Consider the following 14,940-nt stretch of genomic DNA (forward strand, 5'->3'; position numbering starts at 1 on the left):
CTACTGTGTTAGGGAGTTCCTCTGTGTCCTATTTCAACACCATTTGCTTATAGGATTCTTCAGTGTTGTGTAATGGTTGAAACCGGGAGATATTCAAGTAGCAACAGAAGTGCTTAGGCTCATTTTAGCCAAAATGCTTACCTGTGATAATTCCTTTACAAGGAGTCTGTTGAACCCTTGAGCAGTCAAATTTGAGCATCTAGTTTAATTCTTAGTGGTTGCAGTATATTGAAGATTTGAAACCGGGAGTTTCATCCTCTATATTCATTCTCTCAAGACTCACTTTTCACCATGCTTTTGGGAGCACTCTGTGTGGAAACAAAAACAGATGGTGTCATTTTTGCAGCTGTAAAATCAACAGTAGACTCTCTCAAAAATAAAAAGAGAATCTGTTTTGACATATTTTTCCTTCAAAATGTTGCTCTTTTAGCTGAAGTTATCTCACTCCTTCATAGGAGTAAACCGAAAGTTTAGCCTTGTTTACTGAAATGTGTAAATTGTGGGGGAGCGATGGAAATGAATAGTTGATATGTATATGGCAGTAGGTGTGTTTCTCTACTAACTTAACAGGAAAAAGAAGTCACTTCAAAATAGTCATTTGCAAGGATGGCTGAATCAAATAATGTTTGCCAGTTGTGACTGTTTGACATGACTTAACCCGGGCTGGAAAGATAGAAACAGTTCTGGAAAAGCCCATAGCTGTGTGGTATATAGCATATTTTAGGGCACATATTCCAGATGGGTGCAGACACAGAATATTGGGAAGTTTCTCTAAAGCTGGCATTTGTGTTGCTAGTGATTACTGTCATCTGCCAAAGCCATGCTTTACTCTTTCCAACACTGGTGCTTGTGGTGGAGGGCTGAGAATTTTTTATGGCCACAAGTTTCTTCCTCTTTGTGGTTGGAAAGATAATTGGTACACGCCATTTCTGAACTCAGAAATCAGAATGTAATATGCTTTCAGGTTTATATAGTGGAGCGAGGTGGAACTCTTACAGCAGCTGTAATGTTGTTCCTTTTGATCTTGAGCCACTGACCTAGATTATGTGACTGAAGTCGGCAAAAAGGTTCAGTTTCTTGCCAGCCAGCTCATAGTGCAAGAAACCCAGTTAGTTGGTTCGCCAGAAAGAAAAGATCTGAATGTACAAGAAGGGGAAACGTGTGGCTATAAAATTCAAATTAACAAAGGTATGACTATGCAAAAAAGTAAGTTGAACAATTTACTGTTTCCCTTTCAACAAAATCTATTGATACTTCTACCTAGGATTATTCAGAAGATCCTATTTAAATAACCTATATTCTTAAAAATATAGAAATTAATTTACATTCTTTAGATATATATTTTATAGATTATGGTCTCTATACACAATTTCTTTTAACATTTTATATATTTAATCCTTTGAATTCTAGTTCTCTTTGGTCTTTCTGTACCTCTCATTTCTGTAAAGCATATGTTTCCTGCTTTTGTTGAATCTACAAAAAGCTTTCTTGACTTCATTAAAATACAGCTAAGCTTTACTTGCAGACAAGTCTTAAAGGGACCAGTAAGCTTGTTTCTAAACATGTCACATTAGTATAGAAATGAATTTTGAAGTAAAGACTCTCCAACAGGCAAAATTTCTTCAACAATTTGTTCAGGTCATGAACTGCCCTATAAATACCAGGGATCCCCTGGAAAGCCCTTGCCTTAACAAAACTGATTTGTTTTTCTATCGTCTTAGATGCATACATCTGAGATGGATCATTCTATGGTCTTTGAGTTTTTTTGCCAAGTTCACATAGAGAAGTATCTGCATATACATGTTAGTAAAAGAGTTGTATGTTCATGGCCATGCATGCTACATTTCATTGTAGTTGTTATTAAGATGTCATGGCTTGTCAGCAGCTAATCAGGTGTTCATTAAAAGATAGAGTTGATGCAGCTCATTAAAAATGAGAATAGAAAGGTCTGCAAAAGCAGTGATGGTCAGGTTTTCCTTACAGAACAACGGTGAAATAAAACACATCTCCCAGCATTGCTCTTAATCTTCCTAGGAATGGAAATGAAGATGGCAAAGCTGCTGGTCTGCGCTCTATACAAGGTGCGTTCATGATAAAAATGGGACATGTAGAGAGAGATGAAGCAAGCTTATAATTGCTAGGCTATTAGCCTAGTAAAGAATAAACTGCCTTTTGGCTCTTGTGATTGACCTATGGCTGGGAGAGCAGAGGGCTGCACTCTGGGTGTTTATCTGCAGTAATAAGCAGCAGAATTAGCCCTCTGGGTTGACTGTAGTCCTGCTGTCTTGTCAGCAGCTGGCGCGCACAGTGTAATCAATCTTACATCTTTCACAACTTCTGCATTCAATTTAGAAAATAAATATGGAAATGATCAGCATTTCTCTAGCAGATGAAGACTGAAATAAACTGTTATCATTAAGCAACTTTAAAAATAAGCAAGAGAAAAGACCTACGTACAAATATAGCATAAGTCTATGCATGCCACTGTTGACTTTGCATCTAATGCAGAGGTAGCTTGAATGCTCTGTTTGTCCATCCTTTCTCTTAATTTTCAGTGAAGAAGGGCTTCCTCCAGGAGATCCCTGTGTCTGTAACTTTGTTTTGGCTCTAAAGATGACAAGACTTTTTCAATACATGGAGTAGCTTAACTCATTGAGCTATTCTGGTTGTGGAGTTTCTATCTCTCCGACTCTTACCTTGGTACCTACTGATTTCGCAGTTTCAGGAGAAAGTAATTGTGAGTGACAGGCATATTGAGCCGCGGCATTTTGGTAGCCCTGAGGGATAGACTGGGAAGTGGGATTTTCATCTCTCTGCCCTACCGTTATCTTGTTATGCAGCACTATTTGCTACTTAAGTGTTGCAGGGAGACTGATAGCTAACAAAACTTCCATCACAGGCTGGTGTTCACTGCAAGGACTAATTCATGAGACCAGGCATGCATCTGGTGTTTTGGCAGTCCAGAGTAATCCAACCTGTTAGCTATTACATTTTCTGCTGTGATACTCCCCAGTTTCTGCTTTGTGATGCCACACCACCTCTGTGTTGGTGCTTAGTAGTGCTGCACCCCTGGGACTGCCTGCCAGGGCCTCCTTCCTGAACCATGTCTCAGGCTGTTACTGTAAATTTTTGTTCCAGGAAGCATTGCTCTATGATCTAGCTACTTCTTGTCAAGGTCATACATCTTTCCTAAGGTCAAGGTCATTCATATTTCCTAATTTAAGATGTAAAGAATGGCTCTCGCATTGATCTGTGGGAAGGAATACTCTAACTGGTGTTTTTGTCATCCAGATCTTGTCTGGCTGCTCTGTTGCTGTGGGGTTTTTTTTGTTGCCCTTCTGTTGTCTGACCACATTATGTTCCACCTCATATCTGTTTGACATGTTTGATTTTTTTTCTTTTATATTTGAGCAAAACTTTAATGAGTGTAGTACACAGATACCATTTCTCTAAATAGAAATAATGAAGTTCTGTAACTCCTGTGTGGGTTTTAAAAAGTTGACTATACAGCCTACCTTTATGAAATTAGCCTGCCTAAAAGTACTTTCATCCCAAGTCCTTTATGCAGATTAGAGATTATTGGCACTTAATTTCTTGTGTGCAATACATGTAATGTGATATTCTGTCAATAAGATTTAGATGGTCTTCATAGAACATACTCTTTTTATGCCCTTGAGCTTCCTAATGTTTCTGTTCTGGAATATCTAAGATGACAGGAATGCTTATTTCAAGTGACTCATGCAGTTTGTGCCTCAGTTTCCTGTATTGCTAACTTTAAAGTGTCGATACTATAAGGCTATACTTTTCAATTTTCCAATTTCTGGTTCTTGTACTCCATTCACCTAGATTTGTCTAGGCAGCAATGCCTGTGTCGCAAAACCAGATATTTGTTCCCAAGTCAACAATTTTTTCAACTGTACTCAGTAATGTTTTATGTTTTCTAAATAGTCTGGTTCAGTTCTAAGGCAGACAGGACTTCAGCCAGAAAAACACGAGAAGTTTTTTAGCGAGGTTTTTAAGTAATGCTTTGTCCCTGTTACCTTATTTGCACCCACAGTAGTAGCGTTATTGTCATAGCTCCAACAAAGAAGCAAATGCAAAGCAATCATGTCACATTATTTCTGGCAAGGTAAACATGCCACGAAGTAACTGTGCCAGTTACAGCCTTTGCAAGAATGTCACCGTGGGAGAAAGGACCAATAGTTTCTTGATGGCACTTCAGAATGCAAATATGCTTTCCCCTTTCCCAGTTACAGGCTTAGGGAACAATATTTTAAGTTACTTAAGTAATTGTGAACTCAGCTGCAAAGACATGGAATGTGTTAGATCATGCCAAAAAAACTTTTTTAATGGTATCCAAGGAGCCTATATAAAAATCTTTATGTTACTAGCAATTTTTTATCAAGAGGAACTGGCAAAGAATTAAGCCGCTTCTGTAGTATAAAGATGGTCAATGAAAAGGAACAGTTCCTGTTAAAGGGTATTGATGTTTCAAAGGTTCGAGAATAAATTGTGTTAGTTTAACAGACCTGTTTACATTGAGGAATTTATTTTGATTTTGGCTGAAATCAGAATAAGCTTACAACTTATTTTTTCAGTGGAAGTTAGTGCCTTTGTAAAAGGTTTTTGGTTTTAGTTGTGGATCAGAAGTAGTAAAGGTCCAGTTTCAACTGGCTGAACCTTTACTAGCTTCCTGCTCCTTGGGGACTTCGTTGGTCGAGAGTAGACCATTTTATCTGAAATTCTGGCTTCACTCACCTCGGTGAGGATGCAGTTTTAGCCCCTGTCTTTAGAGAAATTTTTTCCTTTGAGAGAGAAGAACAATGATCAAATCCAAGACCAACAGTATTACATAGTTTTCTATGCTCCCCCAGTTTTGACAAGTAGAAGCATTTTTTTGGTCTAAAGGACTGTTAACTTGGCACCGGCTGGAGTCTAGGATTAATCTTAATTACACAGTGTAAATCTATTTATCTCCACTGAAATCAGTTAAATAATTGTGAAACAGATGTGAATTGAATCTTAGGTTTGAATTCATATTAGTAAGGGTTTACACTTCAAATGTTCAATAGTAATTCCTGACTTCTTCAAGGAGCATTATAAGCCAGTAAAAGACAATGTTGTGCTTAAATTGAATTTGAGTCATGCTGTAAGGGATGAAGGTGTCCAAGATTCCCTGTATTTAAAAAAGGTTTTGTACATCAATGTTGTGCAATTAGGATGTGTATGTTTCAGTGTTTATGGCTCCAAATTAAACTTTAGAGATTTCTAATGATAGACTACTTCGTTCAAACACATGCTGAATTAGAATTATTTTTATATTTCAATGAAATTCATAGGCTCTAAGGTTATAGATTCTGATGTTATCTTTCAATCTATTCAATAAATTCCTATATTTTCTGAATCAATCCAGAGAGTTTAACTTTAGCTATCAAAGTCCATTTTAAAATCCATGATGATTTGTTTTCCAGTACAGCATTAGGCTATGATTGCTAAGCTTTCTTTGCTATTCTGTCACCAGCTTTTCCTTTTTGACATGGATAGATCTTTCAAGACTGGAAAAAGTAGTTTCTGTTTCTATACAGATTATTTATCTCAACCGCAAGCCCAAAGTGCAAGGGAAGAAAGTTTCCGATTATTTAAGTGGAAGAATTGCCTATTTTTAATGGCTATGAATAAGTATTGCAACTGTTTTTTTTGTTTAGCACTCTGGGGAAGATGAGGATAGAGTTATGATTTTGCTTAATGTAGAAAGCCTGCACTTCCATGATTTAAAAAGATATGTAGATAAAATATTCATTAAATTAGACACTGCACATATGCATAGCATTAGTATGTTATTCCTGTTGGCTAGCACTGCATGAACGAAATAGCTCTTTCGTTGTAATACTTTTGTTTTATGGTTATTAATATCTCTGTATCACTATGTGTTCTCTTAGCTATGAGATAATAGGAATAAGACTGCTATAAAAAAGATAATATTCAATACGTGATACCCTTCTAAGTTGCAATAAAAATAGTCTTTACAGTAGGCAAAGAATAACAGTCCCAGAAAACTGCTGCAAGAAGAATTTAATTGTGCAAAATACTCTATTGAGGGTAAGGCTGTTTAGAGACTAAAGGCTAATGCTTCTTTCCACTTGAGCCAGACAAGGCACATAAACAACCTGATATGTAACATTTAGGGAGCAGGGAGGGAGCATATGCATTTTGCTAATCTACTAGAAGGGCTAAAGGTTGCAGGACCCCTCTCAGACTATCCGTCTTGACATCTCCTCCCTCATTGGTGCTGTGACTGATCATGATGCTGCCTCACTCCCAGGCTGTGATGTTTGCCTATGCTTTGAAATGAGCCTTATCTCAGTTCTGCAGCTGATTGAACGCTCCTTGAAGTCATTGATCTGTTTGTTTTGAATTCAGTGGACACCAGATTGGGATCATAAAGAAGATTAAATGATGAAAAATAGTTTGATAAGTGAGAATCCCCCGTCTCTGGATTATTGAGGACTCGATGAATCTCTGGGCAAACTACAATAGCACTCAGTGCATGTTATTCTGCTTCTTGCTTTAAAGACAAAACGAACTTACCACCTATGCATTCAACACTTGACGTTAGGAAATCTCATCAGTCAACTAGATTTGAAGGGAGGCTCAGATGTAAATTTTTACTAAAGTCTGGTTTTATAACACCTGGATCAAGCATTTCAAGTTTTGCTTCAGTTTTTGTACCTGCAAAATGATGAAATACTTTGCTAGCAGATTCCTATTGGGGTTAGCTAAGAAACTGTTGCAGGGCTGGAAGCCTGGACCTTTTTCTAAGTGATGGAGGGCCTGCAGGGATATGTACCTGCTAGCTTTCATAGAGTGAGTGATCGCTCTCAGCAGTCCAGCACCGCAGAGGAGAATGCATCAGTGGAGAAACAGCAATAGGTAAAAAGACAGAATCCATCTGGGGCAAACTGAATTCCAAATTCCAGTTTTCCTGTTAGACTATTTTAGGTGCTTGGAAATAAAGCAGAAAAGCGAAGAACAGAATTTGCCATAAGGACCAAAAGAATTAAAAACTCTGGACACAGACTCTGATTAGCATGATTAAAAAAGAAAAAATATGAAAGGTGTGTCTATAGAATTCACTAGCTTTAAATGTCTTAAATGGCAAATTTCACACAAGCAACATAAAATCTAAGTCAGCTCTGGAAGCTCTTGAATGAAAAAGGGATTCTTTGACGTAAAAGATTTTTTTTTTTTTTTCCTGTACAAGTAGGGAATGACAAGAGCATGGGTGTCTTTGGAAAAAGGAAAAAAAAAAAAAATTGTATTAATTGCAAGTCAACAGGAGAAGGCAATTAACCCCCATGGATCAAAAGTATGCTTTCCAATGCATCATGTTGCTTTTATCAGGTTTGCAGACTTTCTATTATACAGAATGGCAGGAAATTCACAACTATTCCTCTCTTGAACATTCTGGTAGAGAAATTGATATCAGACTAAAAGCAGAATGCTGGATTTTTGCCACGTTTACTATCTGAACTTATTCTAAAATTGTTTACAGGCATTTGATTTGGAAAGTCTTATTTGTCTTCATTCTTCTCAATAGTTAGTGCAGCTGTCCCTGATATTGGTTGTTGCTTCTGATAATAGCTCCTAGCTTCTAAGCTGATTTTAAAAGAAACTGTCCATCATGTCCTTCAGTTAGAGCCCTAACGTGAGCGACAGTTGTTTGCTGTAAAGGCATGACGTTGCTGTGACAGCACTTCGGAAAAATTTAAATGTGGTAACTGTAACTGTAAACTAAAACTGTAGAACTAAACTGCAAAATCTTCTTCTTCATTAGTCAGTTTGTCCTGTGTTTTCTAGCTGAAGAGCTTTTATGACTTGTTATATACTGTAGACCTGCATACATAAGATATACAGTATTTTAGTCTGTTATATAAGGTAATTGGGTTCACCTAGGGTTCACAAAACCCAATAAAAAGACAGCTTACTGATGTGTACTACATAAAGTGTATTAGAATAAGACAGGGGAAAAAAGTTAAATGTTTTTCAGCTGCTGACATGCAGTAAGCTCTGCTATTCGTCACTTGGTGTGACATGTTTACATATGTACATACAACCTACCAAAAATTTGATTTATAGAATAAATGAAGCTGTTGGGAAGAAACATTAATTAAAGCACATAGAGTTGAAGGTATGTAACAGGAATTGTTCATTCCAGTAAACCAAAACTAAAACCAAACAATTCTTGGAAAAATAATATGTCTTGGAAGCATAATGTCCTTGCTTTTATAATAGAGAAAAACACAAGTGGACATTGGCAAGAACGAAAATTATTTGCATCTGTCTTGTTTATTAAGCGTCATTGGACACGGTCTCAACTATGTCTAAGGGTGACAAAGGAAATCATAATTCATGTGTAGAAACAACTCCATGAAAATTTCACAGGATCCTTTCCTCTTAACATCCCATTTGAAAAAATGTCGTGTTCTCTGAAAGGGGAAAAAAAGTAATTTGCTTTGGTTTTTTGACAGGGCTTATTTATAAATGCATTAGATAATAAATTGTGATACCAGTTCCAAAGCCAGTTTTTGCACATGAAGACACTTCTATATAAGCGGTATATTTGAGAATGGCATACTGAAATGGCTCAGAGGCTTGAATTGCGTGACCTGATACGGTACATTTTGGCATACATTTGAAGAAAAATGTTTTATACGTTGATATATTTAGAGAAAAATGCTGGCTGTTCTTGGAGTTCTCATGAGGAATCAAGCCTGAGAGGTTTTGTTTTTCCATCTGTATCTCAAGTGGTCTTACTATAAAGGGACAGTATGATGATTCTGTGAGACAGCAATCTCCTGAAGGCAATTTTCGGTTGAGTGACATATGAGACACTAGGCTTATTCACCAAAATGGACAGCGGCCATAACACTATCTTTGCAGTCATATGAGTGGGGAGGGACAATTCCAACTGTTTATTATTTCCTGCCTTCTGAAAGCTCAATAATTATATTTTGAATACCTGAGATGGAGAACGACAGAGTCCAGGGTTACTTCTGACAGTTAGACATGGAGTCTGCAGACATTAGCGGCTGACATATTTTTCTTTGACATTCGTATTTAGGGCTAACATAAATCTGCAAAACTGCCAAATGCAATTAAAATTTTAATTCTGTTGATATTAGTTGTCTATGTTGTGTGTAAGAATAGTAAAGGCTAGGGAAATTTCAAGTGCCGAGGACACCTGGTGAACACTGAAGAAAGTGGAAAAGGTCAACAAACACTGCTGGTCACAGAGGTCCACTAAATATCAGAAGACTGGAAATGGCTGCAGTGGGAGGAGCACTGAGTTCTGCGCTGTCCAAGACACAGGTGGTGTCAGCAGGAGCATGTGCGAGTTATATAAAAGGGAAGATTTGGAGGGCTTTTCAGAATGTCCTGAAGCCTTTCAATACTATGCTGTTAATCCAGAAGACAAACCCCTAAATTAATCCAGTTTATCACTAATAAAACTAGAGTGTACATTAGTAAAGAGAGCAGAAAACTACTTGTGTATGACTACCAACATGTCCTCGTTTTGCTTAGTGCTATGCCTTGCAAAAAATTGTGTAAGCAGCTTGCTTAACTTCGAAAGCTCATGTCAGGGGTGAACAAAGTGAAATTCAATCCTTTTCTTTGAATCCAACAGTAAGTATAACCAAGAAATTGGTAAGCTGTATATACCAATATTTGATTTGGCATTCTGAGAGAAAACCTTACAGTAAATCCCATAAAATGGAGTGATATACCAATAACATATTGGTAATTTAATTTGAAATTCTCCTGGCATCAGCTCCTTTAAGTATGTGTATCTCTTCTGTATCATGCAAATAGTTTTGCTTTAGAGCTGGATTGGTATCTGCTGTTCAAATTGTCATATTACTATTAATAATATTGGACTGACTTTCAATAATATTTTCACACTGTAAAGTTTTAATTGTACAGCTGACTTGTAGTCCATATTTGTCAGTCGCATTCTTGAACCTTTGAAGGAACACGAAAAGAACATTGATTCTAAGTGGTTAGAAGAAACTGGTTAGTGAGTTGATACAACTTCAATTACCTTTGGTTAGATGGACTAAAAATTACCTTAAACATATTCATAGTAGAACAAGCAGAACTTTCAGAATTCCAAAATGCAGGTGTCTTTAAGTGTCAGTACAAGAAAAGACAAATAATTCCCACTCCAAATGCCTGCTTACAGAGACTCCTGAAGTGAGTCTTCACCATCTAATGTCTGAAAAGCCTGTATCTGTCTGTAGCTCTGCAATTCAGTGGGGTAAGGCTGTGTAAGGATATTTAACTCTCTGGATATTTTTGTTGCACCTCTTTTGCATCGAAAGGTTAAAGGATGTGCATTAGCTGCATATTCAGACCCCCGTCTACACTGTGACCAATTGCCCTGAAGTAGTCATGACACAAACGTGAGTCTGGGTAGCCTGGTCATTTTGCATCCCTGTGCTTTGTTACAGATGTCAGAAGTGAGCAGACATGGGGATGTTCAGTCTTTTGCTGCGTACAGGGAGACTTCACTTGCAACCAAAGCACGCAGTGTAAGCTTGCACTGTGCTGTTTGTTAGGTGAATGGGCATTCATCTTGCATCTTCACTGGCTAGCAAGGCACATAAAATTTCCTTATGAATTGTCTCTTTTAAAGCTTAATACTTAGAAACTGTACAAACCATTGGAAAGAATTTCCATTTCTTCAAGTGAAGGTTATTAACTTGATTATGATTTACTAGGACCAAACTGCAGTTAAGTAATAATGCGTTTTAGCGTGCATCATTACATGTGCAAATGCTTTTAGAACAAATGCTACAGTTATTTCAATAAAAAATAATTGCTTTATCATGGTGACTGCTTAATAATTAATATCAGGAATGCATTAAATTAATATTAAGGCTTTGAGATATATGACAAGTTTAGATGTGTTCCTGCCATAGGGGACTTTGCTGTATATGTACACTACCTGTCTGGGATCCAACTGTATAGATTACCTAAGCAATCCATTGAAATTTTAAATTTGAAACCATCTGTAAAACCTCTGTCTTGGTTGTCAAGCAACAGTGAGGCAGAAACTGCAACTTCAGTAGTCTGTAAAGCTTTAAGTGATAGTCTTCTGTTGAGTAATAAATATTGACAGTGTTGTGTGATGCAAGTTATTATGTCTAAAAAGAGATTAAGATACCCTCAAGGATGACCTTGCAAATACCCGTCATCTAGCGGTATATGAAATTGGAATTCTCCCCTTATTTATTGCTAGTATTTCCACAACCCACAAAATTAATTTTCAGCTCTTTAAAAGTGTTCAACGTATAGGTTGGGACTAGAATTTGATGTCAGATATGATTAAAGTCACAAATTCTCTGACAGTGGGAATCAGAAGCAGCAATATTTTTTTGTCATCTCTCTGAATTAGGCTGTAGCCTGAAGGGATGTAGAGAGGCAGGCCTGGAGGGTGGGAGTGTCATATAAACACAGTATAGTCCAGATACAAAGTTGTATCGTAAGTGTAGTAAGTGGTTTTTCGGAAAAAGATTTTTGCCCTGTTTCCAGATACACTGCATACACATGACTATGCTTACATATATGAATTTCATTTTTACTTAATAACTTAAGTAAATATAATAATAATTATATTATTTTATTTATAATTTTATTTGATTTCAGTCTAAGCACAGATGAATTTTAATGTCAATTTAAGCTACATTTATTTCAACCTAAGATTATTTGCTTAGAACAGGCACTGGGTGGGGAGAGAACCCCCTGTATATTAAAACTGTAACACACTTATGGGGTAATATGTGAAGATTTTAAAAAAACAAACCACCACCTTATAAAAGAATTTTTTTGGAAAGTATAACCTATGTCCAAATCATGAATTATTCTTGACTTTTTTAAACCTATACCAAACCACCAAGGGAGTAGTCAAATAATGAATTCCAAAAGACAGGTATCTAACAATATCACAAATCCAGTTTGGCATGGAAAAAACTTGTAGTATATGAACAGTGATTTTTATCATACTTATTTACCACAAACTATTTTTGATGATGATAACTAACTTTCAAAGAAAGCAGCAGTTGGCCTTCAACTCGTCCTTTAATGTGATTATACAATTAAATCTATCTCCCAAATGTGTTACCATATCGATCACTTCCAACCTAGCAATGGTATTTCTGCTTTCATGAGGATAAATTAAGTGAAACTGTAAGGATTTTGTCCATTCTTTCATTCATTCATCCTCTTTTGTTTTGTTTTGTAATCTTGAGATTTTGGATAAAAGAGCATTATCTGCATGTCACCATAGACAATACTCAAACCTCAAATATAGATACTAGATGTACAACAGTCATAATATCTTTATATAAAAAAAAACCACCAAGCTAACCCTACGGAATCCTATTCAGTTTATAGACTCTCTTAGATTTTCAGTACTATTTGTCTTCTATTTTTTCCTGTGTTTTCCCATAATGTACGCATTTCTTAAAACAAGATTGAAATGAGTGTTGAAAGAGATGGGTGATTGGTATATGACTAACAGTATTTAATAACACTTGTGAGAATGACTAAATGTTGTCTGAAAATGTTTGTGCCCTGGAAGTGCAGTGAAATTGCTGTGCTGAGAAAATTGCTGTTGAATCAGAATACTGCTCAAGGAGATAGAAGAATTTGCTTCATTCATTAGGGTCACTAGACAAATTGTCTACAGCTTTTCCTTCAGACTGATACAAACAACTATGTTAAATGCAGATGAGTGAGAAATGCAGAAAGGTGCTGACAGAACAAGGAATTGATTTGAAATATTAATTCTGTGGAAGGCTATGTCAATATTCTATGCAGATGAAATTATCCTAGCGTACCATGATGTACTCTCAGCTGTAATAAATACAATGTCTTTCACACGAGTTAGTCTTTTATGTATGTCTGCACATTTGTGTCTTTCTTCCTGAGTCCTTCCAATTCTTCTGAAAGTCAGCAAGGAGCTAAAATGTAATACTCTCTTAACTGAACAATTTTAAATGTGGTTGCTTGCATCTGACCGACTAACTGCTTTCTCATACTTGTTCCCACGGATAGCTATCATTTTAATGCAGAACACTAATCTGCTCTTAAAGCTTTCTGTGACTAAGTATGTCAAAATGGAAGCTATAATACCTGCAGAAGGTAACAGATGCACTGTGGCCAGTGGCTACAAAAGCGTTGCCGCTTCTACTCAGCCTCCTATGGCTCTCTCCTCTACACAATTATACTTCAGCCCAGATGAACGTTATTGCAGCTCGCAGTGTTTAATAGTACCAAGATCATGCATGAGTCGGTGTCTGAGTCTGTCATGGTTTCTGATTTGCTGCTGGAATGCGGGAGCCAGATGATTGCACTTGCGATGACAGTCTTATGATATGTACGGGCATTTACTGCTCATGAGCATCAGGCATGAAGCTATCGGGCTTGCTCACAGGAGCCATCAAGCAGTGAGTTGATAGCAATAGCTTTCAGTGGTTAATTGACCAAGGCTACAACATAAGTCTTTCATCTCTAAACTAGCTTACTTGAGAAGTCCTTAACAAAGGCTGCCAAACAAATTTCTGGTTTTCCTCTTTAAATACAGAAAATGTCATTCTGATCCAGACCATATCAGTCTAGTTCTAAGGATTTTATTTGTTCATAACTTGAAAGTCTTTATATATGACCATTTTTCTGCTTTCTTAATCTCAAAATCTAATTTTTCTAGTTGGATGACACATAGCTAGGCTATAGATCTTTACTAAATACTAAACCCCACTTTAATTCCCTTCACTTAGGTTGTTTTGTAGAGATTTATGCAGCTATGATTTGCTATATCCATTTATGGAAAAAATTAAATATAGCCTAAGAAACCATCATCTTTACGTTGCTGAAATGCCTTTACAGTGAGAAACCATCACCTGCAAATGAACAGATAACATTTCACACTGGTGGTATAATGCAGTCATTTGATAGTGTCTGTATGAAAGTTTTTCAGAACGTGCTGCGAGAACGCTTTTCCTCTTACAAAGTTGGCAAAATTCTGAGAATTAGTTCTCTTATTCTGTTAGAAGGCTATAAACTACACGCGATCAGAGTATTTCTTTATGTAAACTTTTAAATCCAATTCAAAGTCCATCCAGATTTACAGGGCCCTAGCAGGCTGACATGAAGGCGTTACGACGTCTAACAGGTGAGGAGTGCAAACTTATCCAATGGTTGTCTCTACATACCTTATACTCTTTAATAACTGACATCTGTTAAAAAACATGCATCTGTTTTAGATGGCAACAGGTTTTGCATGGATGTAAAAAAATTATCCAGCTAAGACTATGTCGTTTCAGATAGCGCTGAGTAGTTGGTGCACAAAGCTGCTTACAGAACAGGGAAGCCCAGGGATGTACTCCTTCTCAAATGTCTCCCTGACATCTGCAAATGAGTGTTACCCCCCAGAAAAAGTCTTTAAGTCCTAGGTAGACTTTACTTCTATCAGTATTTCTCCTCATTTTCTAAAGCCAAATGGTCTTCACAACGTTTTGTTGTACAAGTTTCAAATTCTGTATATTTGCCTTATAAAAAGTTATTTACTTTCCTTTGTTTTAAATTTCATAAGTAAACATTCGATATTCTTTCATTTTTTTAGTAACCTGGAAAACCGTAAGCATTAGTTCTTTATTTACCTCCATGCCTTTTGTACATAAGCATATAGTGAGTCAATTCGTTTTGTTTTGTTTCACATTCATGAAATGTTATTTCATTAATGCAGTGTATCAATAATGAACAATATGACATTACCTAATGGAAGAGTAAGCTTTTAACCTCTAACTTTTCGGCTATGTAGCAGCTGTTTAGAGTGGTCAGAAATGGATTGATTTACATAATAACCCTATGCATTTGGAA

This window comes from Phaethon aethereus (assembly GCF_964289735.1).
Source record: "Phaethon aethereus genome assembly, chromosome: 6".
In the NCBI taxonomy this organism is placed as follows: Eukaryota; Metazoa; Chordata; class Aves; order Phaethontiformes; family Phaethontidae; genus Phaethon; species Phaethon aethereus.